We start from the raw sequence: 12,163 nt of genomic DNA, 5'->3' as shown, positions 1-12,163 counted from the left end.
GACTCTCAGTTTGAATCGGCCTTGCTTCACACTAGCTGTTTTACCTGGGTTTTCTTACACAGCTCCTGAGGATTAATGCCCTTACCTGCTAAAGAGCAATGTAAATAGTACCTGCCTTGTAGGAAGGATTGAATGCAATAATGGATGAGAAGCACAGCACAGTTATCGACACACAGTAATTCATGATGTTGGTCTAGTTAGGAGAGGTGGGCTGGGGAGACTGGCAGGCTTGCCTTATCTTTTGTTTAAGCAATTTAATCTTTGGCTCTGTTTGTTGTGGATACTGTACAGAGGAAGTTGCAAGCCCAAGGCTGTCTGTTTCCAGGTCCCAGCTTTTTGGATGGGCATCACTATTTTACAACTCAGTTTAAGACTCATTCCATTTTTTGCCCTAAATGTAATCACTGTCATCATACAATATGGAAGTACTGTCAGAATTGGAATATTTGTTAACTTGGCAGTTGCCTCTTGGAAAATGAAACATGTGGAAATGTAAGTAATTATTAGGGCATTCAAGTGATACCCATTTATTTCATTGGGGCTCACTATGCTGAATGGCTATCACTCCAGATGGCTTGGGGAAATAAAGGTAGTGAATCAAGGAAGGAGAGAGGTCCTACTGTTTTTGTTAATGCTGGGAAATATGACAAAGCGTGATGGTCTCCTCTTCCATGCCATGCAAAGATGGGACTCTGAATAACCATCATTGTGGAGGGACAGCCATTGGAACTGGGCCTTGTTGTTTATTGTAAGTTAAAATAGAACTGTTAAATCATATTGCTTAAGATTGCTGCTCCCAGCAAATAGGTCAAGGGTGACATTTGCATCAGTGGCATTTAAACTTTGTCCTAGGCTTTGAGGTTCTGTGATTTCAGAAGCTTACATTTGGCAGGCTCAGAAAGTATCCATTCGAAGAAACTGACTCTGCAGCAGGTTGAGTTTATAAGTGGGGAATTTGGAGCCTGGGCTCCATTTAGCAGAATGTCGCCTGCCTGACTGAATGGGGAGAGATTTCAGTATTTGGCATGTGGCATGTTCAGTGATTATCATCTTTTCTAATATGACATAGAAATTCTTTTTTTTAATGTAAAAAATTTCCTGGACCTGAACTTTTATTTAGAAAAAAAAGTCTATGAGAAAAAGTTAATAAAAAGGCAGCATTGCCTTGAAATGACTTTGTATTCTATAAATCAAAATGTGCATGTGTCTGTTTGAAAAATGGTAACCAATTTCTGGATGAAATAGCAACTTCGGTCACCTTCAGTAGTTTGTGACAAAGATCGGCAGGTCCTTTGCCTCATCTATGAGGCCCACAGAGGATGGTTCTGAAGGGAGAGCTCTTGTGGTTTCTTCTGCTAATGCCTCGTCTATGACAGCATTTGGGTGGAGGGATTTCAGTGAGCAATGGAGATCTTGTGGCAAAGGAGGTTTCAAGCATAACCTTGCCCTCAAGCAACAAATACCTCTTGCTGGAAGAATGTGTTAGGAACCGAGTTTATATGCTTGAACCCAGAAGCAGGTATAAATAAAGAGCTTGACTGGTAGTTCAGACTAAAATTGCCCAACATTCTTGGGAAAAGGAGAGGTGCCAATGTTGGGTTGTGGCATTGAAGAAGACTTTGTGGAGGAAAGATTTTGATGGGGGCTGGAGTAAAATAAAAGACCCAAAGATCCAGAAAAGAAAGAGCATAGAGAGGGGAATTTCCATGAATCTTTGCCTCTCTAGCCCACATCTTCACCTTCTCAATGTTCCCTCCTACTTCTTCCCTCTTATGCCCCCATTTTGTGCATCCTGCTAGCTTGCTGTCTCTGTTTTATGGCTTGTGTTGTGTCTCTGGCAGAGAATGAGGAGGGTCACTCTCCCACGAAAGCGTATATTGGTTCACGTGCAATATACTCCAGGCTTAGCTGGGAGGCCGATTAAGGTGGGATCCTGGGAAGAGGGGGCTCTCTGGACCATCCAGGGTCTAAAGCCCCTAGATTCACTGCTAGGACCTCAGGCACAGTTGTTCTGAAACCCACTCTGGCTTTCTCTTGCTGCTTCCTTCCTGGTTTTGCCCTGCAGTTGTGCTGGGTACTCTCCCCTGTGCAGCTTTTAGAGCCGAATCACAGATTAAGATCCAAACCTCTGAGGCAGCCCCTCTGCTCTAAGCTGAGCTCATGGGAGGGCGCTGCACTGTGCCTTCAGGTCTTGCCCAAAAGTGGCCTCCTTATTCTTGGGGATGTTCGCACAGGCCCATGACTTTCTGGAGAGGAATGGCCTTGGTAGTTGAGAGCTGTTGGGGAACAGGGGACGTCTTTGGAGCCCTGGTACCATGTTTGGTTGGGTTCTTGGCTGAGATTTGATATTCAAAACCATCAACTTTATTTTGCTTGTTCTTTCAATTTAGAGTTTGAACATTCTGGGAAAGCAGTATAAAAAAAATGATTTATCAGGGGATTTTGACAATGGTTGATTTCCTTTGAGAAGGATAATCTGGACTTGAATGTATAAGAGTTGCAATTTCAAGTCTGTACGGGACCAAGCTGGGTGAGTGAAAGCTCGTGGCTACAAGGGAAATGATGTATACATGAAAGGAGGCCTGTCTCACCATTAGATTTTAGGAAAATTGGTCTTCTCTTCCAGGCTTTCTCCCAGCTCCAGGGCCAGAGCTGCTGGATCAGCAGGGAATGGGAGGGTAAAAGGTGTTCAGAAAACACTCCTCAAAAAGATAGAGTAGACATTTATTCGGTGCTGTCTGGCTGGAGCATCATTGTGGCTGTGAACTTTTTTGGATATTCGCATCTGTTTACCTTTGGCATTTCTCTTCTTCATTAGCAGGATTCATCATGCTCTGTTCTTGCAGAGAAAATCTTGGTAAGCAGTCACATCTTATTGTGAAGTTGTTCCCAGTATTTCTATGCCTCTTCCTGCCAAGTGGAAGACAAGCTGGGGTCCCCCAGAAGTAGATAATGGTAGCACGGAGTGGAGGAAAGAACATGAGCTTCGGGTCAGACAGCCCCGTGTTCAAACCCTGCCTTGACTACCTGCTGGGTGAGTGGAGAAGTTTCCAGTTCCTCTTCAGTAGAAGAGTGATAATAGTGCCTATATCGAGGGGGTTGGTAAGGATTGGAGGAAACAAGATGTGGAAAGCACTGGTTTAACAAAGAACCAGCTCTCAGTAAATGTCTATCCCTTCCTTTTTTTTTTTTTTTTCTTTCACTTGAAAGAATGGTTGCTCATAATACTTAGTTTCAGTGTGTTGCCTTCATTCAGCCAGGCCTTGTTCTTTAGCTGCCCAATTATAGAAACCTAGAACAGCTGTCCTGGAAGGCACCTCAGTATTCCCCAATACCATCTCCTACTTTACAAATTAGAACACTGAAGTCCAGAGAGGTACCGCAGCTTGCATAGAATAGCACCCAGTAGGCATCAGTGAGGGATTGCTCTGTGCTAGGCATTGCACATTTAATTCTTAACAATAGTTTTGTGAGATACTCGAGCACGGAGCCTGATGTAGGGCTTGAACTCAAGACGCTGAGATCAAGACCTGAGCTGAGATTAAGAGTCATACACTTAACTGACTGGGCCACTCTTTTTATCTACATTTTATAGATGACAAATGGAGAAAGTTTTGGGCAATTAACCTACACTCTACCAGGCAAGGCCACACAAACCTTCAGCGAGGAAACCAGAGCTGGGACTGAAATAGATTCTCTAGGCTCCACCTTCTTCTACCCAAGGATGGTTTTCCAACACCTGAATGGGACAGTCTACCTGAAGGTCTTTATGTGTTCTTTGAGATCAAGAAAGGTCCTTAGTTAAATCTACAAGAGGATCATCCACAGACAAACATCTAATAAAATTTTTATGTTTGTTTTTAAATGAATAAACTTTATTTTTTAGAGCAGTTTCAGGTTTATAGAAAAATGAATGGAAAGTAGAGAGAATTTCCATATACCCTTTCAAATGCCCCACCATACAATTCATGAGTGGGTACGTTCCTTACAATTGATGAGCCCAAACTGATACATTATCATTAACTAAAGCCCATAGTTTACATTAGGGTTCATTCTTTGAGATGTACATTTTGACAAATGTATATTGACATGTATCCACCATCATAGTGTCACACAGAATGGATTTACTGCCCTAAAAATCCTCTGTGCTCCTCCTATTCATCCCTCTCTCCCCCAACCTTTATCTTTTTACTGTCTCTATAATTTTGCCTTTTCTAGAATGTAATGTAGTCAGAATGACACAGTATGTAGGCTTTTCTGGTTGTCTTCTTTCACACAGCAGTAGGCATTTAAAGTTCCTCCATGTAGGTTTGTGACTTGATAGCTCATTTCCCTTTATGGCTAAATGGCATTCTATTGTCTGGATGTATTACAGTTTGTTTATCCCTTCCCCTACGGAAAGACATCTTGGACCTTAGTTGCTTCCGAATTTTTGTTGCAGACTTTTGTATGGTAGAAATCATTTTTGGTTGGCAGCTAGAATGACTGGCCCGGCTTTAAGAATAATCTCAGCTTCTCCACTTCCATTTGTTTATTTCAATCTGGTTTGCTTCTGGGAAGAGCTGTCCTGGACAGCCAGGCTGGCGATGGCAACGTGTTGTGTTTCAGACATTTGTTTCATTAGGCTTCCCATTTTATTTTTGTTTTACAATCTGTTCAATAATCTTAGTCAACTTTAAATGAAACTAAAAATGTATTCCTGTGGTCTTTGGGGAATGATTTTCTTGGGCGATCAAATCAAAACACCCCTTTCTTTAGTTGCTAATATAGTAAACGAAGGAAGGAATTGAGAGAAGGCAGAAATAAAATGAGGCAGACATTTTTTTCTAGTGTCATCGATGAAACAGCCTTGGGGACCCACGTATTCTAGTAAGCCATGTATAAAAATGCACTCATGTGTGTGTCTACAATCATAGGCTAGGGTGGGTTACAATACTTGGAAATGACCACACGAAGGGCCCCAATCAGAGATAGGGTGGTGGGTGGATCTGAGGGTTCTGGAAGATGGGGAGGGTCCCAGGTGAAGGAGCAACACTCACAGCAGCTGGCTGTTAGTCCCTGGGGCAGATAGGTGGAGCATACACCTTGGCACACCTACCTGTGGAGGCTGCCGCTGTGCATCAGGGCCAAGTTCAGGAGCCTAGGTGAGGCCGTCAGGATAATTTGTGTGCAAGTATATTTTATGCCAGGCTGAAGGCAAGACTGAGGTCCCCAAACAAGAAGGATGATTAACCAAATTCATGCACCAAGGTCCTGCTTACTTTTTATGCTGAAGTATACTTATGCATAACTCAAGGCCAACTGGATGCTTAATTATAACTCATAAATATTATTTTTTAATTTTTTAATGTTTATTTATTGTGAGAGAGAGAGACAGAGCATGAGCAGGGAAGGGGCAGAGAGAGAGGGAGACGCAGAATCCAAAGCAGGCTCGAGGCTCAGAGCTCTCAGCGCAGAACTCTATGCAGGGCTCAAACTCACGGACCACGAGATCGTGACCTGAGCCGAAGTCAGATGCTTAACCGACTGAGCCACCCAGGCACCTCTAACTCATAAATATTATTTAAAATAATGACGGAATTAGTGTTTACTTCTGGAAAAGATGGCAGTGAAATTCCCACCTGTGCCCCCAGTGGAAATTCAAATATATTCTCCGTATTGATAAAGACAGCCTCAAGCATGTTGTAGGATAAGAATTATTTGTTGGATGCATTATCCACTGACAGGTATAAATATTGCTGTAATAATTACTGCCGAAGACCTCCATGCAAACAAATACATAACTAGAATTGATACTGAAGAATGTCCAGGACTTAAAAGAGTTTGATATTATTCCTTCTCTGGGCATTGATTTCTTCTTGGTAATGAATCTGATTTTCAAATTTCCCCCTTTTATGGTGTATATATGTTCAACTCTAAAGAACCACATGGTGAGAGTATATTATAAATCAAGAAAAATCCCCATGAAGCTTTACTACATGCAGTAGTATGGACGAAACCCTGTATGTCTCCATTTTATCCTTTCTTCTGCCCATAGGAGGAGGGAGTGGGGCAGGTTTGGAAAGCATGGGGGTCAGGCCTGGGGCATGAGGTTATCTGGGGTGCAGGCTGACCTGAGTGGGACATGGAAGTCATATTGTAAAGGAGAACCAGGGTCAAAGTTGTGTTAATATATCCAAAGGCTGATGGTTGATGTAAAAGACTAGGTGGCTAGCACACCCCAAATCTTCGGCAAAGGCTAGCAGCCAACTGGTAGTGGGCAGACTCTGATGGGGAAATTGAGAGGTGGCCTAAGGAAGTCATGGAGGTCCAGTGCAGGCCACCCAGGTTTTTGTGTATGGCTGCTGGGTTGGCCTGCTCAGATAAGGGGCTGTGAAGGAATAGTGAATTCCTTGCAAAATTGGGAATGTTAAAATTGTACGAAGATTAAGTGTGAGTCTACATGTAACAGATCACCTAGGCAAGAGTGGCTTCAACAACAGGTTCATAGCTCCGGGGCCAGCTTCTGGGTGATTCTCTTGGCTTTCCCCATTGACTCTCAAGGTCGCCACCACAGCTGTCCCCGTTGTGTCTTTCTACAGCAGCAGCCTGAGGCCGAAGGGCATTTCTGCTTATCAGGGAGAAAAGTCTTTCCTCAACTTTTCCCTCTGAGCCTGTGAGCCAGGATGGGGTCACAAACCCAGGTCCTGACTACAAGGGAGGGGATTAAAGCCAGTGTCTGGCATTTTGGACATTTTAATGCCCTGGGGTCTTTAAGGTTTTGTTCAGGTAATAACAAACTTCCACCTCCTTGCTATTTCATATCTCAGCTTACCTTTTGAATTGTTCTTCATCCTGGTTGAAAGAACAATTGTGGACGCACCAGAACTATCCTTGAAAACCCTAAATATGGGATGAACAAGAAGCTGGTATTTCCTATCCTGCTGTTGCCCATATCTTGTTGCTAATTGTGACAGAACTGTAGATGGCAGGTCATGATCGAGAACTCTGTGCTAAGGAAGAAGGAAGGTTTGGGGGGAAATGTTGGTATCAGTAATGGAATGTGTCAGTTATAAATTATATTGCTCATCAAAGAATCTGTCACATGCCAGGGGCGCCTGGGTGGCTCAGTCGGTTGAGCGTCCAACTTCGGCTCAGGTCATGATCTCCCCGGCTTGTGAGTTTGAGCCCCGCGTCGGGCTCTGTGCTGACAGCTCAGAGCCTGGAGCCTCTTCAGATTCTGTGCCTTTCTCGCTCTCTGCCCCCCCCCCCCCCCCCACACACACACTCTGTCTCTCTCTGTCTCTCAAAAATAAACATTAAAAAAAAAAATCTGTCACATGCCAGCTACCATATGACAAATCTACAGGCTATGAAATGAGTTTTAGTATCAGGTCCAGTGTCAACTTTTCCCATGGCTTTCTGTGAATTCAGCTGACTTTACTTGGCATTGCTATGCGTGCATGTGTCTGATGATAATCCTGTAGCAGCATCAACATTTACATACAATGTGCTGGATTTTTTTTTTTTTTAATGTTTATTTTTGAGCTGGAGACAGAGCATGGGTGGGGGAAGGGCAGAGAGGGAGGCACAGAATCCAAAGCAGGCTCCAGGCTCCCTGCTGTCAGCACAGAATCTGACGCAGGGCTCGAACTTGGGAATAGGGGGATCATGACCTGAGCCGAAGTTGGACGCTTAATTGACTGAGCCACCCAGGTGCCCCTGTGCTGGATTGTTCTATATCCAGCTTTGTTACTTGAAGAACTATGTGTTCCAGGATCCCCTGATCCCTGTATCATTCAGATTTAGAGGTGGCCAAAAAAGAGACGCTGGCATGGGATTTGACAGGCAGAGGGGAGTCGTGGCCGTTTTTCTCTGAGGCTCTTCGCAGGCTGATAGAGTGGTAGCAGGATGGGCGGTGCCCAGGGGATTCTGTCCTGTTCTTGCTGCACTCCTCCACTGCCCAGCTCTTCCTCTGGTTGTCGGCCCAGCTGACTGACAGTCCACCACCAGCCACATGGCTGTGGATCCCCAGTGGCCAACACCCCCCGCCCACCTCCCTTTCCCCACCTTCCTGTCATCTGCCTTAGTGACTAAACAGCATCCGGCTTTCCTGTTTCCCAGCCACTTCTGACCAGTCCAGGCAGCTAGTGCTTCAGGAGGCCTGGGCAGTGAGTTTTCTCTTATTCTCTCACTTGCCTTCCAGATTTTTCTTTCCAAGTCCCCCCACCATTATGTCTGTTCTAACGCTACGCTAAATCTTATCCTACAGCACTCACGGCTGCTCTCTTCTCCCGAACACAACCTGACTGAGATGTGCCGCTACCTGAATGAACGTAAAGTGAGTCTTCAGTTATGTTCTCTAAGCCAAGTTTAAAAGCCCTGTTTCTACCAATGATAAGAGGGGGTGGGATACTATTTAAAGTCACCAAAGTAAGGAAGTTTTGTTTCTTAATAGTTTTTTTTTTAAGTTTATTTAAAGTTTATTTTGAGAGAGGGTGAAAGAGAGAGAGAGTGGGAGAGGAGCAGAGAGAGAGGGAGAGAGAGAACCCCAAGCAGGTTTCATGCTCAGCGCAGAGCCCATTGCAGAGCTTGATCTCATGAACCGTGAGATCATGACCTGAGCCAAAATCAGGAGTTGGACGCTTAACTGCCTGAGTCACCCAGGCGCCCCCATCTCTTATAGTTTAAAGCAATCATTTCTGGGCTAACTTAAACTGTTTGGGATTTCCCTCTCTCCTCTTCTTTCTACGTGCAGTTTTCCTGGGTTTGAGGGGAAACGTCCCATACTCCTGGTGGGACAGCACTCTTTCAGCATGACAACCTCTGCTGAGGTGTGGCTGGGCTGCCCCTGGATGCCCTGCACTGCTCTCTCTTGAGATGTGGCTACTTGCACACGCTCCTTTGGGCCAATGTGCTGGAACCTGCCACTGAATTCTGAGGGCCCTGATATTTGCCTCCATTGATTAGGTGGCCACACTCTCTGGCCTCATCTCCTGGCCCCAGGTCTCCGCTGGCTCACCTGTCCTCCCAGTATCTGCACATTCCTCTAGCAGGGCACTCCTGGTTTCCTGAATTCCATCCCAAGGCTGTGGGGAAAGCAGGGTGCTACCTCAGAACCATTCTGGAGGCTCCTACAGGGTTAGGGGGAATCCACAAGCAGGGAGGAAAAGGTTTCTAGAAGTCTCCAGAAGGTTGAAGGGTAGACGTAGTGGGAATGGAGACGTGCCCTGTGAAAGCAGGGAACGGAAACTGAGGTTTCTGAGGTGGAGCAGTTCCAGAAACTGCCAGGCTCAAGGGTATTCAGCAGGAGTGGGAGTCTAACAGGGCAGAGATGGAGTCCGGGGGAAGTTACCTTCCTTAGTGGAATCTTGCCTTGTTGAGTGCGCCTGGGAGAGCGTTCAAGGAGAGCAGCCAGGAAGCCCGAGGGTTTGGGGAAAAGCAGAAAGAAGCCCAAGAGAATAAAATAATCATGGATTTGCTGGCCAACCTCCTGAATTTAATCTTGCATATCTAGGGTCGAAGGTCTATCCTTTCTTCGAGGTTTGCTTTCCTCAGGTGTTAAATGGGGATAGTGCTAGCCCTTCTGCAGGATGGTTGTGCAATATTCAGCATATAGAAGGTACTTGGTGCAGGGTAATCCATCATCAGGCATATCTACCACTCATCATTAACTGTCAAGTGCTAAGAAGCAAAAGAGTTAAAAACACATCACTCTATTTCCTTAAGATGCACTGTACTTATACTTTCCCTTGGATTTCTAGAATCCGTATATATATATATATATATATATATATATATATATATATATATATATATAGAGAGAGAGAGAGAGAGAGAGAGAGAGAGAGAGAGAGTAGGGATGATACTTTTGACCTTTTGTTCCATTACTAAAGCATCTTATAATTTATGGTACCTTGAATCCAGGAAATGTATTTTTGCTTCCACTCCATGTAGATACAAAGGTACAAGATACAAGTTTGTTGTTCTTTTTTAAATCTCATTTTGCCACTGGTTGGAGCATCCATTCTGCTATGGCTCCCCCTATCTGCTGCCACTTAGTGATAAAAACAGCCAAATCTTTGAGATGGAAAAATTAAGGTAGTTTCGAATGGACAATTATCAAAATGCCAAGTTTCAAAAACAGGCAAGTCCTGAACTTCACACATCACACTCTAGCTGCCATTATTTCTTTAAATAACTGCTTTGCCCCGTAAGCAAGCAAGAAATGTGTCATAATGATCTTTGTGTGCCCAGGATTTGTCTAGGGTCGGCCCAGTAAATGTCATTCTAGTGAGTTATTTAAAAATTGAGCCTGGAGAACAGAAAGGTCCACATGAATTCATGATGCATGTCAAGTTAATAAAAGGCTAAGAAAGATCTGAAGAAAGATAGACGCCTCTGTTACGAAGAGTACAAGAAGAGAATGGCTTGAAACAGTAGCATGAGGTATTCCAGGGAGACTCAAGGAAGGACCTTCGAACACAGAAGCCGTGAATGGGAGTAGATAACAAAGAAGGATAGTGGCCCCCCTCCCTTCATTGGTCAGTAGGTGCCCCTGAATGGGAGGATAGGCTAGCTGCCCTTCCAAGCCTGACTCAGTTCTCTGAGACTGTGAATGCTGTTTTCCTCACATACTGCAAATCATTGCTGTTTTCAGCACTGGTGAAAGCTAGCCTTGACAATATTTTTGTAGCCTTCAGAGCATTTCATAGCTCTTCATTATCATGGGCTGGTGATTCTCTCATTCGCCTTCCAGATTTTTCTTTCCAAGTCCCTCCGCCATTGTGTCAGGTCTAACCCTACGCTAAATCTTATCCCACAGCACTCAAGGCAGCTCTCCTCTCCTGAACACAACCTGACTGAACAAGCCTGCAGGGGGTTCAGAGACTGAGCGAGTTGGGGACCCCCCTAACAGTCTGGAATCTGGCCTCTTTCAAAGACCTATATGAGTTTTACAGGCCAAACAAAGAAAACTTGTTTTGCGCTGAAGGAAAAAAAAAAAAACCAAACCAACAACAACTTTGCCTGACCTTTAAAACCCCTGTAAGCCTGAGGGCGGTTGGCTGTACCTTGTAAAAACTCTGATCTTTTGACTAAAAAAGAATGCTAATCAGCCCAGCTTTGCCAACCTCCATTTGTTTCCCGTTGCTAAGTGATAGCTAAAGAAGATTAGCGATCATAGATCATAGGTGAATGGAAATTTCCGGCCTGTGCTTTTGTTTGCAGTGATGAAAAATAGTTTAGGGTATTTGAGGGAAAAGGAAAAAAAAACAACAACAACAAACTTCTTCTATGTCTTTGACCCTTGAATTGTTTTTTAAAAGTCCCTCCCTGTCCCAACAAACTCAAAGAGGCAATAAATGTTTTTCTGCCATACTGAAGCACCCCTCACTCCTAGATTTTCTCCTGCCTGTTATCATTTCTTTAGCTAAGGCTGCATGCATGTGTGATGATAAAGCCTGAACTAGCTCAACTACATATTGCATACCTGCTCTACCCCATAGCTTACGCCTCCATTACACGGGAGAAAATAATATGATGTATCTCTAAGATTGCGGAGGATAAAACCAGATAATAGTATGAGAAATGCTTAGTTAGCCTAGTGCCTGCCAATAGAAAGTACCCAGTCAATAATGCATCCCATTATGATTATAACCACGGTTATCGTATGTCAGTGTCTCTGTGTGGCTCCAGAGTGTCATTATTCCAAAGTGAAATGCACATTTATTTCTGTCTCTTAAAGGCTGCCTGCACTGACAATTTTTGACCCGATTGAGAACCACTGGAGCGTGAAGGTCAGTGCAGCTGAACGCTTTACCTTGCGGTGTGTGCACATGCGCAGAACACCTGTGAGCGCTCCCTTGGTGGCTGGTCTGAAAAGCGGGCCCTTAAGCCTTCTGTAGCTGACACACGCGGTTAGAAAGGGCTGATGGAGTGGCGGCAACATCTGTTCCACGTTCCGTTGTTGCCTTGCAATTACTGAAAGTAACTTAGGAGCATCTCTGTCTTGTAACTTTAAAATGCCTCCTTCATCCACACAGAGCGCTGCATAGAATTGATATTTATTTTGATATTTATTTATTTATTTAAAATTTAAAAATTTTTATTTTTATTTATGTTTTTTTTTTGTTTGTTTTGTTTTTTTTACGCAGAACTGATTTTTAATGAACTCTGCTGGTAA

This window comes from Panthera leo, chromosome D3 (assembly GCF_018350215.1).
Source record: "Panthera leo isolate Ple1 chromosome D3, P.leo_Ple1_pat1.1, whole genome shotgun sequence".
NCBI classification, from domain to species: Eukaryota; Metazoa; Chordata; class Mammalia; order Carnivora; family Felidae; genus Panthera; species Panthera leo.
The sequence above is the reverse complement of the archived record's forward strand: the minus strand, read 5'-3'. Positions refer to the sequence as shown.